General features: G+C 21.2%; 1 non-coding gene across 1 annotated transcript; it reads right to left on the bottom strand.

The window, feature by feature from the left end:
• Positions 1-1,182: 1,182 nt before the first annotated feature.
• On the bottom strand, positions 1,183-1,301 carry LOC116414687 (5S ribosomal RNA). Its single transcript, XR_004225238.1, has one exon. It is a non-coding gene; the product is annotated as a 5S ribosomal RNA (ribosomal RNA).
• Between the last annotated feature and the right edge of the window lie 21,226 nt (positions 1,302-22,527).

Raw genomic sequence — 22,527 nt, 5'->3', positions numbered from 1 at the left:
AAATTTAAATTTGTTTTTTTATAATAAAAAATTTATTATATTTTATAAATATGTACAATTTGTTTAATTTGATAATAAAATAATATTAAATATATTAATAAAAATATATAAAATTAAATAAAATCACAGTTTTTTCATCCTACAAAAATATTTGATATATATTATATACATTTAAATAATTTTTAGTGAAATAAATATGGTAAAATAGCAATTTTTTTTATAAAATTTAATGTTTATTAATTGTGATATTTTTTTGATTTTATATATCTTTATATATCTATATAATATATATTCAAAATATTTCTAAAAGAAATTAAAAATACAATTTTCTTCGATTTATCTTATATTAATATATAGACAATAGATTTTTATCCAAATCTTTGTTTGTGAATAAATTAAATTTGAAAATTTTTAAAATACAAGTGAAGTTAATTTCTAATTGGAAAACAATAAATCATTACTGTATAAAGAAAAAAAAATGTAGAATAAAAATTTTATTAAGAAGAGAATTTTATCGTTTTTTTTTTTTGTTTTCATCAACGTTTTCATATGTAGTAAGATATATAGTCGTACATATTAATATTAGATTAATAGTCGATTTAAACGAACAACAATAACTCGGATAAATCGAGATTCATCAAATAATCGAGACTCGAAAAGAAATATCTACATTTTTTAATACAAATTTTATCTAGCTTATTTTTAGGTTTTGAAAATATTTGAAAATTCATATATATATATATACATAATTAAATCTAAATATATATCATATATAATAATTATTCCTTCTCATTATCTATACTCATTTTCACTTTTACCGATCATTTTCTATACCAAATATTTTTTATATATTAATATTATATATTTTATCTATATTAAATAGATTCTTTCTTCTATACTTGATATATTTATAAATCATTACATTTATAAATTTATAAATATGTCTATCCTATTATAGATGAGAATATCATAAATATCATAAATATCATAAATAATGAAATAAATCGATGTTAATGCAAAACTTTCAAAAATTCAAAGAAATCAATATGAATTGGTCATGCATTAAAAATGTCAAATATAAAAAAAATATTGTATATCAATATAATTGTAAAGAGATAATATGTAAAGTGATAAAAATTAATATACATTGATAAAATATATGAAAAAATAAAATAAAAGAAATACCAACAACACACGGTGTTCCCAAGCGGTCACCCATCCAAGTACTAACCGTGCCCGACGCAGCTTGACTTTGGTGATCGAACGAGAACCAGTAGTTCCTACGTGGTATGGTCGTTGGCTTAAATCAAATATCTCGTCTAAGTATAAAAAGGACATAAAATGAAATTTATAAATAATAATATAATCAATCGATTGTAACAATTTAAATAACGTCACGCTCATATAAGGATTAATTAGAAATGCATATTTTTATACAAATTATTTTCCTTAATAATTCATTTTTAAATAAATTAATATATAATATAGTTTTGATAATCGTTTGCTTTATTTAAATCTGATATATATCAAGTAATAACTATCTAATAATAAATATCACGATTCTCGGCTCAATTGCCAAAAGTCAAACGGTCGACTGCTTCGCTCACGTGTACCTATTCGACTAGGTTAGATGAAGAAAGAATGAAGGGTACAGCTAACGTATAATGTTTTCATGTTTCGAGTGAAAGCAACTGTTTTAACGATTAAATATAATATGACTACACAAGATAGTAAAAAAAAAAGAATCTTGTGACTACACACTAATCTAACAACATTAATAAGAGAAAAAAATAAATAAATAACTAATAAGTAAATATACTATCATTCTCGAAAAGCGGAGAAAAATCTAATGGAAAAAGTTAAATATAGAAATAGAAGTTCGAAAGAAAAATATAAGATTAACATAAGTATGGGAGAATCCAATACATTTTGTTAATAGATACTATATTAAAAAAAAATTATTATCGAATAGTCACTCTTAAGACAATGTCCTCCAAAGAAAAATAATTCCTAATAATAGCAATTCTAAATTTTAAAATCAAATATATTATAGTATAATCAAAACTTTAGATGATTGAGATTAATAAATAATATAATAATAAATATTAAAAATTTCTCAAATTTGATTTAAAAAAAATCTCAAATAAAAAAAAATTTTTTCTTTTTGTTTTGACTTACTTTTTCATGAAATTGTACCATGAATAAAAAAATATTTTGTATCATGCGAAATAGAGAAAAATTTCAAACTTCAAACTTTAAATTTTAATACTCTATTATTTTGATATAAGAAAAAGATATAAGATATTTTCAAGAAAAACTATAATTAAATTATGAAAAGATATTGAAATTTTAAGAATGGATTTCACCCCTTCAAAAAAATTTATCACTTAAAAATTCTCTGTATATTATGTTCTACGTACAAATTTTCATTAAAATCAAAATTTTCAGAAATTGTTAAATTAAATTTATAATGCAATACATAAGAATTTTCATAATTTGAACATATTCATTGTTTTCACTATATAACAGGTCATTCTAGATTTAATGCAAAACATGGAAATTTTATTGACATAAGAAAAATAATAAAAATAAGAAGAGAAAGAAAAGGATATTCCGTGAATCTATTTGTGATATTTCTCCCATAAACAAAAATAAATCGCGTATTATTGTATTATATCTCTATTCGATAGAAGTAAAATAGAAACGATTAGTGGCTGCAAAGATGTTTCTAGCAATTCTACATTCTTAGAATAATTATAATAATTTGCAGTTAATTAAGGATAAGTGCAATTCTACAGCATTTGTTATAAAGCTAGAACTAGCTTAGTAGAAATGAGTCTTTTCATAAAACGGAACTGGAATGGCGTAATTAACTCTTTGGTATGACGAAGATAAATAATCCTTTAAGAATGTGATGCTTCAATAGATAGAAAGAGAAAAGAAGAGGAGAAAAAAACAAAATAAAAGAAAAAAAAAATAAAAGAAAAATTACATTGCGATTTGCTAATTGACTTATCAATAAGACTTTTTATATTAAATAAAGAGAAAGGATTAAAGAGGATTAAAGAATAAGGATTAAATAAAAAAATATATTTATTTGCATATTTTAACATTAATTTAAGATTTTTCAAACTTTGAATATAAACGCTGCTATAAATATGATTTTCAAAGAGTATAAAATATCATTTAATTTTTATTTTGACAATTCATTATATTTACTGTAGCTTTCATTTATATTGATTATTAAATAATGAAAATTATTATTATAAAATAATTATTAAATCTTTAGATTAAGATAATGGGATTGAAAATCGGGGGAATAAAAAGAATTCGAAATTTTCATTTGTAAATAATTAATTAAAATATTGTTAAAATAATATTGTTAAAATAATATTATTAAAATTATATTAATATTGCTAAATATTAAATTTATTACACTAGTTGGTTAAGCGTAATGAAGAGAAGCATAAAGCTATTATTGGTTTTTGGATATTTGTAAATATGATGATTTTATTATTATTTATATTAAAAAGTAAAAAAAATATATTATTTTTGTTATGTTCAAAGTAAACTGTAGTTTAAAAATTAGGTTTAAAATATCAAATATATATATCAAATAAAAATCGTATATACTTTAAATAATGTATTATTTAATTTATTTTTAAATAATAATAAATATTATTTTTTAACCCATCGACGAAACTATATAAATATCATTGTAATAAAAATTCTTTTATTAAGATTTATTTTGTTACACAGAAATTATGTACAACATCCAGAGAATATTGTTAGTTCCTAACCATTTTTAAAGCTATGATATATAATAATAAAACTAATTTATTACAAACTTCGCTGTTAACAAATTCGATTGTTAAAAACACAAAACGATCAAAAGCAAAGTCCACATGCTAATGAAGATTTATCATGAAGAGTTATCACTAAAGTTTGAGGTTATAAATTCGGAAGAGTTCTAAGTTCAAAAAGTTCTTGAAGGTTAAAAGGTTCTAAAAATTCTGAAAATTAGAAGATTCTGAAAGTTCAAAAGGTTTTGCAAGTTCTGAAGTTTAAAAAATTTTCCCAAAATACCAGTATTCTCTAAAATATTCTTCCATGCTCATCTCGCGAAATCAGGAATTTTCAGTGGGATATATAAGCGACCAATTACACTGTGAACCAGCTGCTTGATTGATACTCAGAATCTAAGGAAAATTCCTAGAATAAGACTGAAGAGTTACGGCACCTCTCCGCTGTTCCCTAGGAAACAATCCGCAAGTGTTATAATAATTCTTCTCGAGTAAGATAATGCTGATTGCCGTTGAGACTGGAATAATTGGAAAATGTCTCAGATCCTAAGACATGTGATACTTCAATCACGCAAAATTGTTTTTAAATATACAAAGCGAAGGTTATTCAAATTCTTCTCTCAAAAACGATATTATCCTCACTACATTATCCTGTTCAATGTCTAAACAAATATAATATTTGAGAAATCGAAAAATATGAAAAATGATAGTAACAAGTGATAGTGATTAGATTAAAAACATCTTTATTTAATTATGAATATAAAATATAGAATATTAAATTATAAAATTATAAATATAAAATAATTTTATATTAATTTTAACTTAATATGAATATAATAATGAAATAATAAAAAAAAATTTTAAATAGCTTTTATTTTTAAATTTAAAAGAAAATTTTTATTTAATTTCTCATTTCTTATATTTTTATTTTTTTGTTTAAAGAAATCAAAATAATTATACAATTTTTTATTCAAGATAAATGTTTGTTCTATATTTTCATTCTTTTGTTTAAGAAATTATGTATGAGATGTACCAAAAAAAATTGATATACAATATTGAAAAGAAATATTTTAGTAATTTGAAAAAAGTTTTTTTCATATTTGGTTTTATATTACACGAATAATTGGTTAGATATTATATATTATATTATATTACATTTAATAAGTTATTAAAATTTTTCTATTTCAAACAACTGATTTTTGTTCCAGGAAAATTGTTAGAAACAATTTTGAATTAACAAATTTTATATAACATTTCATTTAATATAACTTTAATATAACAAATAATATCAATCAACAAACTTATAAAAATAAACCGCAATAGTTATCATTTGTATAAAATAAAAAATATATCTTTAAATTATTATTATTAAATTTTATACAAGTTTAAGAAAAAAAGGATTTCATCTAGTCTTACTTTATTTCATACAATATTTATTTTCAAGATGAGAATTAATGAAATATTAATTAAAAATTATATATTTCTTACTAATAACATTAATTACATTCTATGACGGACATAAAGGATATGTGCAAAATGTATTATGAAAAGGAATTAATGTTTTTGCATGAAGATCAACGCAAAGCAAGAACAAAGTATAGAATATAGAATAATTCAGAAAGTAAAGTGAATATTATTGTACAGAATTTAATATTATCGTAGAAAAAATGTCATTCTATGCAATAAATATAAAATATATATAATACGAAAAGACATAATTATTTACATATATAATATAAAAAGATAATTATTTTGTATTCTATATATAAATTAATAAATACAATAAAATGAATTTTAATGTTACTTAAAATTAATTTTCAATATTCAATAACAGTTGATTCAATTTAATTTTATAACTTAAATGTGATTTCAAGCAATACAAAGATGTAATATTCACATTTATATATCCATAAATTATATACAAATAAATACAAATAAGATTAAAGTTGAAAATAAAATAAAAAAGATAGAATATAAAATAAATTTTTTTTTTGAAATTTCTTCATTTTCATATAAGTTATCAAATTTAACAATTTTTTAAAAATGAAATTGTCTTATTTTTTATAAGATATGCATAAATTATTAATATAAGATTATTCTACAAAATAAGAAAAAATCTAAATTACATTTTTTTTACTTGAAAATTAACATTTTCAAGAAAATTGAATTTGAAATTCGATTATATGATTGTATATATTCAATCCCGATTTTCATGAAAAACAATAAAATTTTATTCCACATTTTTTTTTATTTTTACAAACCATTTATCATATAATATCGAATATTCATTCGTATCAAGTCGTATCAATAAATTATATAATTTATATTTAAAAAATTTTTAAACTTGATTTGTTTGAAAATGAAATATCTTATTGAAAAATTTTATTGTATATTTTTATTTTATTTTAAGCTATAGAAAAATTTCTCTGATCTCATTTGTATTATAATTTACGGACCACTATAAATTTCTATAGAAATTGAGATATGTGCTTCTTATATAATATATGTATAATAATAGTATTGATATATGTATATATATATGATATATGTATATTAATTTACAAAAAAATTCGTTATTTAATTTAAAAAAATTGAAAGAGAACAAATTGTATTTTTTAAGAACATTATAATCTTTCATTAGATAAATTTCAATATCGTAAATGTAAACTTAGAAAAAAATATTATCAATTTCTACCATTTAAACACAGATATTATATAAAAAAAAAAATAGAAGAAAATTTTTTTATGATATATTTTAATATTATCAATATGATTTAATATATATATTTATGAATTTAATAAATATAACTGTCAAAATGGAAAACACACATTTTTAAAAAATAATCAATTTAAGTTCCTGTATTTTTAAATAAATTTAATTCATTAATTTTAATTTATTATTAAAAATAATTCGAAAGAAAGCTTAATCCAGCTTAATTTTATTAAATATTAAATAAAAATAGAATCTCTTAGCGTTAAAATTCTCATTCGAATATTTATTATATTCGAAATATTTATCTCTAACGTGATATGTGAAAAATTTAATTTTTACATTTTCTATGAATTATTATTAATTAATATATCGCGAAAAATTCACGAGAGAAACATTCACAAATTTACAAATTAAAATTTCTCATCCATAGTCATTGCATGAAACATAGAAAGAATCAAGAACGTTTCCATATCGAAAGTGGATACGTGATATCAAATGCTAACACGGAAAAGTGGAAATTCATATTTCTCCGCGCGCAAATAAAAAGTTACTATCGCCGCGAGCTTTATCCTTTGCCTTCACCAGTGAGAGACGATCTCTCGCAAAGGAACAATGGCATAGAAAGAAGAAGCAGAAATCGCATATGCTATTCCGTCTTCGAGAGACGGGAACACGTACCATGCAGAGAGTGAGTACGTACTCTCTCGTAGCCCTTTATTTTTCCGATAGCTGTAGGTAACGGCGTGTGCGGAGAAATCGAAAGAACGTGATCGAAGGAATATGAAAGTTGACGCGTGGTTGCAAAGACGTTCCACGTCCTCTGTTTGTTCTCTTAACATTCGACACCAGCGTAAAAGGAATGTCGATCGACTTTTTCTTTCAAACAGAAAAGTTGCGAGGTAACAAAGTATCGCATAGTTCGATGTAATATGGAGCTATGAAGAACTGATGTTGGAAAATTGATATTTTTTTCTGTTCAAAAGTTGTTACTAATATTAGATGAAAATGTTAGGGAAAAGAATATAATTGTGTTTGTCTCTTTAGGGAATACGTTAACATGACTGCAATATACATAATTCTAACAAGTGCGAAATATTTGAAATGTCACAAATATTCAAACTAAGATATAAAGGAATGTTTAGATCAATATGTATATATTTTAAAATTATACATAAAAACGATCAATATGCATATATTATCATTATATTATCAATATTGAACATTCACGGAACAGATTGATATATTATCAATAAAGATCTTGAAATATATATAGAATAGAATATAGAATAGAATCATAATACAAGCGAAAACAAATAAGTTAAAAAAAAAATAATATTTTCTCATTTAAGATTAATATGTTCGTCGCCCATATATGGGTGATGCTTTCTTCTTCAAAAAAAATAAGATTTTAACCATTTATTATTATTGTATTTATATTTAAGAAAGTTATCAATCAAGTAAGAAAAGTCCTCTAGAATGTTACATTATATTATGTATAATTATTATTATACATATAAAATATAATTATATTATACATATATTTAAAATATAAACACATTTATTTATTAATGTAAATATATGTATAATAATAAAATATAGGATAGCAATTATATGGCGATATATGAATGCAAAGAGTTAAAGCAGAATTTTAAAAGAAATTTAATGGAATAAACACTGAAATATAAATATAAAATATACTTTGGAATCACAAAATTTAAAATTTAAGAATGATAAAAACAGAAAAGAGGGATAAGTATGATCTGTTACCGAACCATTCTGCATTTTTAAATCTAAAATTATACCGTATATGGTAACATAGGAGAGTGTTATTACTACCGATAATATAGAACTCAGTTCAAGTTACCAATTTATATTCAGACCAAAATACTTAAAATTGACTTTGGAAACGAACGAAGAAGTAGAAGTAGAGGCACTGAAAACAAATAATTCTATCTATATTATTTAGAATTATTTAATGAAAAGTAAAAACTAATATATATATATATAAATATATTCTAACTAAATTTTATATTAAAATATATAAAATAAAACTATTAAAACTATTTTCGTTTATCGCTCTGTTTACGTTCTTATGGCTTTCCGACAGTAACATTTGGACCCCGTGATGAACTCAACGAAATCACGCTGAGCAACGAAGTTTTAAGTTTTAAGTTTTCAAGTAAATTGAATTTGAACAGTTTTTAAGTAAAAATAAGTAAAAAATTTGTTTTAAAATTAGTTTTCGAAAAAATTGAATTTGAAAATTACACGATTTCTCAGTTGTAAATATTTAATCTCGATTTTATCAGAAATAATGATATAAGCGATAAAAAAATGTTATTCTACATTTTTTGCTTATTTTCATATATAGAATTGTGAAAACTCCTATAATTCATTTGAAATCCAATATGAAAATAACTAATTTCATTTATATTTGAAAAATTTTCAAACTTTTAATGTTTATATAAAAACGAAATTTTAAACGAAAAAATTATTCTTTTTTTTTCAACTTATTTTTACATGTAGAATCACTCAGCCACTATCATAATGTACCATGATTTCGGAGACATTATATATTGATCGTTTTAATAAGATATTGAGCCAAGAGATGCGTAACCGTGATGACGATAGATAAATGTGATTGCAAACGATCTCTGAAAAGTTATCTCTGAAAAACGTAGAGTATCAGAAATCTATAGTAATTTGATATCCTTCTATTGTAAGGAGAATTCTGTCTAGGGTGACTTTTCTTCCTTATCTCAATAAACAAGCTGTAATAGAAATAATTGAAATAATCATTGGTAATAAAAATTGAAATAATTTAAATTCTAAAAAAAATTTCTAATAGTTTAAAAAAGATTTTTGTCCTTTGTCATTTTTGTACATTGTTGATTTTGTAATTTCTAAAATATATAGATATTATACTTTTTAATTTTTTTTTTTTTTGCTAATTTCATTCTTATTATTTATATTTCGTAATAAACATCTTTCTTATTACACGTGTTACATACCTTCTCTTTATTATTTTGTGATTACAAAGTTTTCAACAATTATTCATTTTATTTAAGTAAAATTTAGTCTGACATCTAGTCTGATCTTGCTACATCTAAATTAAATAATATATAATGCGATCATTCTAGCCATTTTATTGATCCAAAATCAAATAAAGCTGTTGTGATTAAGTGAATTAGAATTTATCAAATCTAAATGAATGGAATACCAATTTGTAACTTCTATTTTGGAATATCTGATGCAATTACAACACTCACCAGTCTTTCATGTTCAAAAATATGATTATTGGAGAAGTGATAGATATCTGCTCGATCACTAATTCTGATCGCAGTCGCAAAAGATGAGAAATCTTCTCAAAGAGAAGAGAAGTCCTATTAGTGCATTCCTTCAAATTTCTAATTTGAAAGCGAGATACCAACCAGAAGTCAAACAAATTGTATCGCTTTTGCTTCAAATAGTCTTATTTCTAATCTGACATAGTGATTGATGTACAGTATTGATATAGAGCAGAAAATAAAAAAAAAGTTATCTCTCTTCTTGTCAATAAAAAAAGAAAACTTGCTCATTGTTTTTGAAATCTCCTGAAAATCTCCTGAAAATAGAAAGACAACAATGAACGGAGAAAAATTGAAAACAAAAAGCGTATTTTCCCTCAACAAAAAATACAAACCAAAATCCAAAAACAAAAGCTCTCTACATCCTCAAAGAGAAAAGATGAAATTAAAAGCAATAATTCTCTTGACGATACAGTAAAAAGAACGAAGACGAATTATAACGAGGAACCTGATGAACTGAAAAAAATTCGCAAAAATTCAAAGAGACTTTTGATTAGTAATTTTTCTGTCAAGCAATGAAAGCATTAAAAGAGACTTTGAAATCGAGGATATTAAACTAAAAATAATCAAGAAATATAATAGCGAAATTTATAAAGAAAGATATTATTCAAGAAATTAATTAAGTTCTTAGACGAAATTTTGATAGCACATTATTGTGTACTGTCTATTTCGTATGTATTGGCAAGACAATTCTGAACCATTCAATGTTATTTGTATCATAATTTTAAGCATATTTGTTTCCAATAGAAAAAGAAATTATAAAAAAAATTTAAGAATTGCTATTGGGGACTTAAAATTTAAAGAAATATAAAAACGTTTTTCGTGCATAAATTATTGCATATATTAAAGGTAAATTTCTCTTTATGATGCGGCAAAAATAGATATCTGAAGAAAAAGATATCTCAAACCTCATAACTTTACGTTATAATCCTTAAGGAATGTAAGTTCATTTTCATGGGTAAGAAAAAAATGATTAAAAAATTACTCTGTAAAAAAATCAGTTTTTTATCGACTATCATAAATGCTAATAAAGTGCTTTCTAGGAATAAAATAGATCAGAAAAAATCTTAGTGCTTGAAAGATATTAGAAAAATATAGTGATGCGAATCTTTTTATCTTAAATATTTACTTGAAAAATAATCAGTAGAGATTTTATTACCATGATGAAAGATTTGTTTTGATTTTCAAACAAAATAGAGTTAGATCTAGATGGATTGTGAACGGATAGTCTATTATAATATTGTCGAATTAATAGTTCACTCTATAAATATTAGGGATTATGAAAATTTTTTATCTGATTTTCAGACAAGGAAATCAACAACTTATATCCTTAGAAACTAGGTTAGATATCCTATACTTGAATATGTAATCGTATTTCTAATCATTGCTTTTTTATTCGAATATAATATATTAAGAATATTTCGAATATAATTAGATGGTATCATGATGATGGAGATATATAAGAAAGTTTTCTAAGTCTAAAGATTTTGCTTAATAATTATCTCTCTGATAAAATTTATCAAATTATTAAAACAATTATTATTTATACAGATATTCCATTGGGATTCATTATTCATCAAAATTCATTTATTCGATCATATACAATGAATTTTGTATATTTTTGTAACTTATATGAATATAATTTTAAAATCTAAAATTTAAAATTGAAAAGATTTTTTACCTAATTTCTAGATGAATAAAAAACTATGATCATAACTTATTATAACTATAGAATATAAATCCGAGATCATCGTAAGATTGAGAGATAGAATAATAATTTTAGAGGAATGAAATTATCCAAATTATGATACAGAAGATTGGATATTTTGCATACTAAAAAAAGTATTTTTCATATTAAAGTATAATAAAATTATAAGAGTAATTAAAGAGAAATTAAAATAATTATAAGAGTAAGTCAATACTTTTTTCTAATTCTTACTAAATTCGAAAGATTTTCTGGCGAGAAAGCTTTGCTATTTAAAAGTCGAATTTATTACACTATATATCTCTGAATGATATAAGTCGTCATTTTAAACTCAAATAAATTTAGAGCGGTTCAGAAAATGGAACTTATTATGATTTTTTTATAAGATAATAAGTACATCTTCTGTAACGTATTTTTTTAAGTATATCATTTATTTGAAAATCAAAAAACGCAGAATGATATTCGAATCTATAAAAAATATAGCATCCGATGAATATAAGAGATGAAGAGAAAATGCTAAGACAAAATAAGAAATTATTAAGGAAGGAAAGAGAGGAGGAAAAGAGATTATGAAGAATTTAAAAAAAAGATAATTGTGTTTAAAAATATATATGTATAAAGAATTTTTGGTCTCTTTCTGGAACGAATGTTCAAAATTTAACAATTTTCTGTATTTTCTAAATTTTTTGTATTTTTTGAAATAAGAACAAAAGATACTTTTATAAGTTTGTTTTATAGAGAATCGAATTCATTATTTAATTTAAATCATAATTTGGTAAACCAAGAAAAGTTAATTTAAATTATAATACAAAATACATAATAGAAATTCTCAATGATTCTTCGATTCAGTTGCTAAAAACCCGATTAATTCATTTGAAATATATTACAAACGATGTAAAGCTATATCCTCACTGAAAAGAACATTTTGGTTTGTTTATATAACATTTATAATAAATTAATATTTATTGAAACATTTTATCTATATTAAAATAACATAATCTCAAAAACATTTATATTTTGTTTCAATTATAGTTAGATTTGTTACAATTAACAATTATTTACTCACAAGTCAGTTTATTTCAAGCTACTATCAATAACTGAAGAAAACTTGCTTTGGAGCTACAATATTTATTACCATCAATGATAAAAGAAAAAAGAAACAAAAAGTATGGTTCGATCAAATTTAAATCATCAGAAATTTAGAAGTACACAATTTATAAATGCATTGAAGCATAATAATTTATTAACAAACAGATATCTTTAAAACTTTATAAACTTGTCAAATGAGGAAGAATAGACAAATGCGAATTTTTGTAAAAACAGTTAAATAAAAAATTCTTCTTTGAGATTATTCTTTGAGAAATATATTATATATTTTATATATATATATAATATATATATATAAAAGTAAATATTATGAATTTTACAGGATTTTTTATTTTTTTTTATTATTTTCAAAATAAAGGAAAAATCGGATTAGTATAAAGTAATATTCAAATAGCATTATTTTTAAATTATGTATTAATATAAAGAATTTATTAATGTATAAATCTAATGTATTAAATATAATAAATTTAATCTAAAATATGTCAAATATAGTAAAACGATTACAATTACATGGACAATTTATTTTGTTTTGCAATGTATATAATTGTATTGTATGTAATTGTATGAATTTTTGAATCAACATGAGCATGATGAATCCACAACTATCAATAGACAACATATATCTTTATAATTTGACTCTTCAGAAAATTTAAATTATATTCCTATTTAATTATATTATTAATAATTACATATTATATATTATATATTATTAATATTAATTATATTATATCACTCAAGTATCTCATATTTCTATCATTATATCATTTTACTTTTTTTTTATCATATTATAATCAATTATATACTTTACTATATAATCAATAATATCATGAATATTTCAAATCTTCATAAATATACTGAAATTACGATTTATTATAATAGAATGTACTGTTTGCGTTTCTATAAAAATAAAAAAATAAATTAAAATAAATTTTATTTTAAGTGTGTAAAAACTTTTTATTATAATTAAAACATAAAACATTCATCAAAACAAAAGAAGTATAATTAACAATTATAATGGGAGAATGTTTTAATTATCATATTATTTAATGTATCAAAGCTGTATATAGGTCAAATCTTCATATTTCATATTTCTATCCTATTTATATTCATATTCTTTCATTCTTCTATATATATATACTAATTATGAAGGAAGCAATCTACTAAAAAATCAATTCATGATATAAACTTTGACATCTTCAATTATTAATATTTTCAGGAATATGCAATTTTATAATACAATTATTGCACTTCTTGTATTTATTACATTTTGTCAAAATATTTTACAAAATATTATATTTAACTAATATTTAACATCACCAAAATATCAAAGCAAAACAAAAAATGTTAACAATTGTGAATGAAAATAAGCGAAACATAAATAAAATGTTTTGAAATACGCAATTTGAAATACGTTGATGATTTTCCTTGTCTTTCGCGATTTCCAACATAATTGTTAATCGTTTAATCCATAATGTTATATTTAAACTGAACAGCAAAAATATTGTATCGTCCACATTAGAATTCGCAAACAATTTTAGCTAATATAAACACAATTCATTGAGATCATTACAACGTATTCAGATCCGTTCTAAGTTTGCGAACAGAGCCTTTGATGTTGAATGACTGTTTGCTATTCGCAGACGAGTTAACGTAGTAACCTATTCGTAGTTCCTTGAAGTGTCCACACTGCCGGCAATCATATTTTGCGAGCTGTTTGCAAACAACACTATAGACACGATATAAGACGAACAAAGAAGAAACAGATTTTCAAAGGAGCATGGATAAGGAGCGTTAACGAGTGTCCACCCCACAAGCAAAATATCAGCTCTGTTGAATCGAAATCTCCAAAAATGTCCTATAAATATATTAACATCTTTTATATTTTAGAATATTTCGGATGAAATATCTCTTTACGTGATTACGAAAATCAAAATGATATGACTTTTATAAAAATTAGTATCATCGTAAATTTTAATGAAATTATAAATATCATTGAATCGATTTTTCTATATATAAGGTTCCTTTTGTTTGCAATTTTTCTTCTTGCATTGTTTGCAAGTTTTCTACGATATACGATATATACGATACAATACAAATAAGTGCAATGTTATTAATAGTTAACCAATAAGTTATATAAGCAATCAGTTCCAATCTTTCTTAGTATAAAATCTTTCTAAATCTTAAACGATATTTTTGCATAATACATAAACTTTTGCAATTCCTTTATCTCTAATATCGATCATTCAAAAAATAGCCTTAGAAACTCATATATTGTACTTAAAAGTCAATCTATTTATCTTTTAATTTATTATGATTTATTTATTATATTAGCACGATAATTAATTAAAAAAATAATTTATCTAAAAAGAAATAAACTTTTATAATGCGCATTAGCTTATAATTTTGTAAAAGTTTTATATATTCTTCTACAAACATATATTACTTCATTATATAAAAATGTAATTATTTCAAACACAATTTCTCATTAATTCCGATATGTTCGTATTTTTTTCAAGTTTGTTTCAGACCTGAAAAATAAATGAAAAATGAGCATTATTCAATTTTTACAATTTCATTAAGAAAAATGGGACATAAGAGAAACAAATGAAGAACTAATTTTAAACAAAATTAATTATATAATGGTAATAAGTGATTATGGTAGAAGCTCGAACTGAGAAAGTTGTAATTTATAATGGAAAACGATTACGAGATGAACTTTTCTCTCTTTCTCTCTCTCTCTCTTTCTCTCTCTTTCTCTCTCTCTCTCTCTCTAGTAAAACCTTAGCCGCGTTTAAAGCGGGCCATATTTCAATTTTTTAGAAATCTTACGGTACACCTCGGGCTGTTAAGGCTTTTTTAAAGTAACCTTCTGGGCGTCACGGTGGGAAGTTTTATGAAAACTTATACGTAACGAGACTCAGTACAGTGTTTCTTCTCGTGTAAACATACAGAAACATACGGAAAAAGAAATGTTTCGTAATTCTTTTTCCTACATTTACTTTGCACACTCTTTCATCTATTCTTTTTCCTTTGTAACTTTGTAGTTCATGATTTAATGAAAACAATGGATCCTAAGGAAAACAATATGCAAAACTTTGTCAACAAGGAATAATGCATCAAATTTTTAAATCTTGTAATTGAAAAAAAATATGTACGCATTATAATTTATTCTTATATACTAGTAAATTATATTCAAAAATATAATTAAATTTTTTAATATCTATTGTACTATTCTCTAAATGATTAATTAAATTTGATATTATGAAAATGAAATATAGAATCTGATAAAAAAAAAAAAATCTTAAGAAAATTAGGAGTCAATATATCACTTTTGTAGTCAATATATCTATCTTCAAATTTATAGTTCTTTAATTATTTATATAATTAGATACTTTAGATATATTTCTTAAGTATTATACTTTCTAATTTAAAGATGATTATTCATAATTTGAATAAGTTTAAAAATAATTTTTTGAACAATCGATATTAATTCGACAGTTTAACTTATATTCAATATACATAAAACTTTCATTTCTAAGAGTAGATAGGATAGTGGATATTACTATAATAAACATTTAATTATATATTTCTTTTGTTTTTAGAAAAAATTATATTAAAAAAGCACGAAATCAATGAAAAATAAAAAAATGTATGTTTGAAAGTTTATTAATATGTCAAATTTGAAATTGTTGTAATATTTGGATCTAAATGAAATATCAATATATTATTGAATAATATCAATAATAATTAATATTTTCATTTTAAACGCTCTTTTAATTCATTCTTGATTATTTATTTTTTATTATTATTATATTATAATTTATATTTTAATATTTAAATTATATTCAGTTATACTATATCTAAAATTTTGATAAAATAACAATATGTACTAATAACAATATTAATTAAATTTTTAATTAAAAAATTTTCAATTTTAATGAAAAATATTTTATTAAAATCAATATTTTCCATCTCCTCTCTATTGCTACAAAAATATTGATTATCATTTACATAAAAATTATGTATTTGTATAATATTTAATATTCAAATATTTATATAAAAATTATTCAATTATTTATATCCAATAAATATTCTCAATTGTAAATCATAATAAGAAGTGAATATTTTGTTTTTTTGTTAAAATAAGAATAACTTTTTTCGCTGAAAAATATGTAATTTTAATTGTTTCATTTTTTTGTCTATCACAAAAAGAAATCACAAAAAGCATAAACAATACATTTTCTAGTTTTACATATTGCAATTTTTCATCTAATAAAATAACTCACTCTTCCAATAGTCCATTTTAATTTATAAAATTATCAATTTAATTTATTATTTTCTATATTAAGCATCAAATACAATGACGTACAATAGTTTCCGGTCACTAAACTGAAATATTGTTAATTTTTAGAGCTTAAGCTTTAGAAAAAAATCATACAACAATGTTTCTCAAATTCTTTTAAAGGCAAATTCACTATTTCCACATTTTTTTGAAGATACTTTTATGATACATAGCAATGTACACAACTTTTCATCGAATATTGTTAAAAATACAAATCTAATTAATTTGTTATGAAAAAAAATATTTTTAAGTTATTTATTATTTAAATAATTTTTAAATTTGAAAACTAAAATATTTACTTTAACAAATTTTTAAAAATTAATCACCGATATAAAACTGAACAATAGTCAAATATAATTTAATTAAAAATAATTATTAATAATAGAGAATTAATTAATTAATTATACAAAATTTGTAATCATCTATAATCATTTCAATGGTTATTGTGTGATTATAAAACTACAAAATAATATACAAAAAAAATCTAATGTAAAAAAAGCGATAATAAATAAAATATTTATTTTAAATTTTCCAAAAAATAAAAATATTATTTTATAATCATAAATTTTTCAATTTTCAACAATAAAATTACATTCAAACCATAAAATTTATTTTTAAAGCAAAATTAAAAATACATCCAGTGTGTAACAACAAATTATTTTTATAAATTATTTAAACAATTTCAACATATATATAATTAATATCTATTAATAAAAAAAAATTTTTTTTTAATAATACTATTTTATTTTCTAGAAAGAAGATATACAAATTTATAATTATTCAATACTCAATTCGTAGATATTCGTAGTTGAAATCTATTTCATTATGTTCTTAAAGATTTAATGCATTATCAGTAATAAATTTTATTGGATAAAAAGTATAATTATAATCTGTAATATAGTATTTTAATTTATTCAATTTAAAATTTTATTATATAGAAAAAAGTTTCTTTCAAATAGAAAAAAAATCTTTTCAATTGATCTTTTGTTGAAAATAATATCACTGACTCAATACATATATTACACATATATATATTACTATAACATATATATATTACTATAATCAAATTATAATAATATTTTTCTTTCTAAATTGTTCAAATAAATCATGTGAATGATAATGCGATTTTAATTAAAGTCACATTATCTCTATTTCCTAAATTTAATATTATAATATACATAAAAGAATATTTGTACAAAATTTTCATTCATTTCAAGTTTTCTATTATTCTCTACTCTACTCTTATAAGTTGTAATAAAAATATTTGTTTTTTATATTTTTAATATTCGCAAAAATAATTTTTTTTCCACTATACATCTGTTTGTATCGGGAAATTGTTATTTACAACAATAATAAATGTTAATAAGCTATATAGATTATCAGATAAAATATTTGAAATGGGAGTTGTATTAAAAATAAATTTGTATATTAAAAGAAAATGAACAATTTGTTATTACATAGTCATTTATTAAATTATATTTGCACATTAAAAAAAATAAACAATTCTTTAATATACGATATTATTATTACAAATAAATTATTGATTCATCATAATAAGAATTATTTTATGATCAATGATTATTGGATTAATTTAATACTATTTTGATTATAATGATTATAATTACTTTTATATTATTTAATAAATCAGTAATGATTAATAGCTAGAAAACTGATTTTGTATTATTTTGTATCGTGATTTCAATTATAATTCAGATTATATTTAACTGCTTAAAATATATTTTAAAGAATGCAATATTAAAAGAGAATTCCACCGCATAAATTATTTTTGGCTTTTCATAAAAACATGAATAAAATACAATTTTAATGCTATAATGGAGTTAATAAATGAAGTTTAATTTAGATATTGCAATGTTGATAATACATTTAAATTAAAATAAAAGACTAATATAAAATTGTATATCAATTTTTGAAGGTTCTTTGTATAGGAAATTTAATCTTTTTAAATTTATAGTGATTCAAAGCACAAAAAAGATTTTCTAAATTAAATCGAACTATTTAAATTTTTTTACAATATTTGAAGAAAAATTATTGATTTTCTTACGACGTCTTCTTAATATAAGCATCTACAAGAAAATTCGAAGTAGTGTGAAAGTATAGAATTCGTTCTTAAAAATAATCTGGACACATTATTATATGGCTTTTTATTATAAAGTAACAACTGTTCAAAAATTAACAATATCTCAGTCTAGCATTTTTGTATACTTTTGTATGGAATTCTGGATTTTTCACATACTAATTTTCTATATTTGTCAAAAATGAATCATTTTGTTATAACAAATTTTATAAGTTCATCTGTGTAAAATATTTTGCTTTTTGCATAAGCAAGAAAGATTTACTATCGGCATGATAGATTTTCTTTTAAATTCTTAGTTTTTGAAATAAATTGGAAAAATATTAGCAAAAATGAGTGCGACATTTCTTCCTCGTCATTTTTCTCATCAACTTTCATCATTATTTAAAATAATATTATAAATATTTATTATCTAAATATTTATAATCTAATAATTATTTATATTATTTTATTCGAGAAAATCTATTCGCGACAAAAGCAATTGAATAATTATCATTATAAAAATAGAAAGCATTTCCAAAGTTAAAAAATAGTAATATTTTAACATTAATTTTTTCAAAAACTTTTTTCAAAAACTGAAAAAGGTTAGAAAAAAATGCATGTACAGAATTATATTTAGATAAATTAAAATCTGTATATAAAAAATATAGGTTAACAAAATCATATAAATATAAATTAAATAAAGTACAAACAGTACAATTATTTAATATTTACTAATTAGTATATAATATATTAGTATATATACTATATTAGAATAATTCTTTACTATATATACTAATAATTTTAATATTACTTCTTTTTTATATTTCATTGTTACAAAATTAAAATAGCATTATGAAATGATACACATATAAATTATTATATATAAATTCTATACATTTAATGTTCAATTTTTTTTCTAACTTTTAATTAATATCATTCTCTTTCAAGGTATTCTTTTATCCATAAAATGAGAAATAAAGAATATTCCATTTCGCATCAAGTTCAGAGCGTAAAATGACAATCAGTACCGAGGATATAACGAGGATCGAATACGTTTACAATTACAGAAACTCAACGTCTAAGCTGCACATCGTTTTCCAAAAGAGCCGTTTAATGCATTTGAGAAAGTCGTTGTAACAGCGTCACAATGCTCATTTCATTCGAATGATTCACGCCAGCTGGCGTTCACCATTTAGCATAAATTATTACGTACAAATTACTATGTTCATATAAAGATTCGAGTTAAACGAATCCGTAAAATCACCACAATGGTATTTAATCACCTTTTTTCCCTCTTTTTCTTCTTTTATTCATTTTTTTATTTCTTTCTTTTTTTTTTATACAGATAATGTTTAAAGTTATATTAGAGAGTAATCTTTTTACTTGAATTATATTTTCTTCGAAATTATTTTGTTGAGAGTGTTCTTTAATTTTTAAATAATTTTGCTTAATGACAATTTTTTAAATATATTTAAAAATTTATTTTTGAAATATATTTTTTCAAAATTTTTAATTCTTGCATCAAAGTTTAAATATCTTAATTCTCTTTTATTTATGATAAAACTTTGATCTTTTTATTAATAGATTTTGAAATTCAATAGGATTTTTATTATATTGCAGTTTTGAAAAACCCAGATGGTCAATTAAAATAAAATTTAAAGAAATAATAGGGAAATTAGATCTAAATATAAATTTTAGTTTCAATTAATTGTTTCCAAAATATTAATTATAATTTTTTATTTACATTCAATATTACTGACATGACTATAATATATTAAATAGTGTTTGGTATTCAGTAACACTTATTTTATTAAACAACTATTTTTACCGAAATAATTGTTGATTTTGAAATAATCGATAATATAATAATAATATTTTCAATGTTTATGTGCTCTATATAAAATATCGACAATAAGCATATTAACTATAAACTATAACAGTTATAAAATTATTGTTATATTTATGTCATAATTCTTTAGTTATTTTCATGTATTTTATAATTTGACAATATATTTAGTAATCAGATCTACAAGATCTCTTAATTGTTATTTCTCTATTTCTATTTTCAATTTAATAGTTTTTATTCTATTGTTATTTCTTCCAAGTACATTACGTTACATTTAAATTTTAAAAATCAAAAAATCTATTAGTTATCTATTATTTTAATCATTATCAAAAAATTAAACTTTCTTTACTTATCAAATACCATCACTTATTAAATTTTGCATTAAAATATATTTTCTAACCGCTAGAAGACAAGTTGCAATACCAAAATAATCCTCGTCTCAAAATTTTACGTCATTTTATTGGTTATTTATACATACAACAATAATAACATAAACAACTATAAAAATTATATTAGTAACATTTGAATAAACATTATACATTTAAAAGTTAAAAGTTTTTTATTAAAATCTTGAAAAATAATAATCTAAAAGCTAAAGCTAAAATTTTATTTTATTATTTTATTTTATTACTATTTCTTTATTATTTTTTTATATTCATATTATTCATCTACTTATTATCTTATCAAATTTCATATCGATTGTCCACCGAGATCTTTCAAAATTTTATCCATTTTTTATCACTTAACATATTTGTTATTGATTTATAATTCGAGATTAAAATTTAATTACTGGAAATCAAAAGATTTTTAGTCACTTATAATATCAATATACAATATCACATGATATAAATATATTATAAATACAATATAAATATCATATATAATATAAAAATTGTAATATATTGGAATGAAAATTTATTAAATTTTATATAATAATAATAAACATCAAACACATAAATATTTATATTTTGAACGTCTAATTCACAAATATCATGATAGTATTTAACAGCTATATCACTATCTGAATCTCAAAGCTGTAGATACATGATCTGTCCATAAAGGGACATTCATGATGTCATGTAAAGTGATATGCTTGCAATTTGCTTTGAGTAACTAATTAATCTTCAATATGGAATAATTATGTCGAACTGTATCCTCCAATAATAGTAGTTTTTAATTTCATTTCTCTATTAAATAAATTCTAAATTCATTTTTAATAAAAAATTTTCTTTCAATAAACTAAAGTCTTTAAAAGTTATAAACAAATAGATATAAATAGATATAAATATAACATAAAAAAGTAAATTTAAGATTCATTCAATTTAAGTCTCTAAAAAAAATCATCGATTATTTATAAAAAAAATTTTAATTGGAGAACTTTTATAGATTTATTTATTTTAATATGTTACAATATTCTATAATTGTTTACAATATTGATTTTTATTCAAATGTGAGTATTTGCAATTATTTGATTCTCATAAAAAGGAATCATGAATCGAAGAAAGATTAAAAAACACTGTTTTATAGAAAAATAAATACTATACCGTTTCAATATATCATTTCAATTTATTTTCCTATTATTATATTAGA

The sequence above is a fragment of the Apis florea genome, unplaced genomic scaffold, assembly GCF_048593485.1.
Source record: "Apis florea isolate Af1SG1 unplaced genomic scaffold, ASM4859348v1 contig_2274_pilon, whole genome shotgun sequence".
NCBI lineage: Eukaryota > Metazoa > Arthropoda > Insecta > Hymenoptera > Apidae > Apis > Apis florea.
This window is presented reverse-complemented; position numbering and strand designations above follow the sequence as displayed.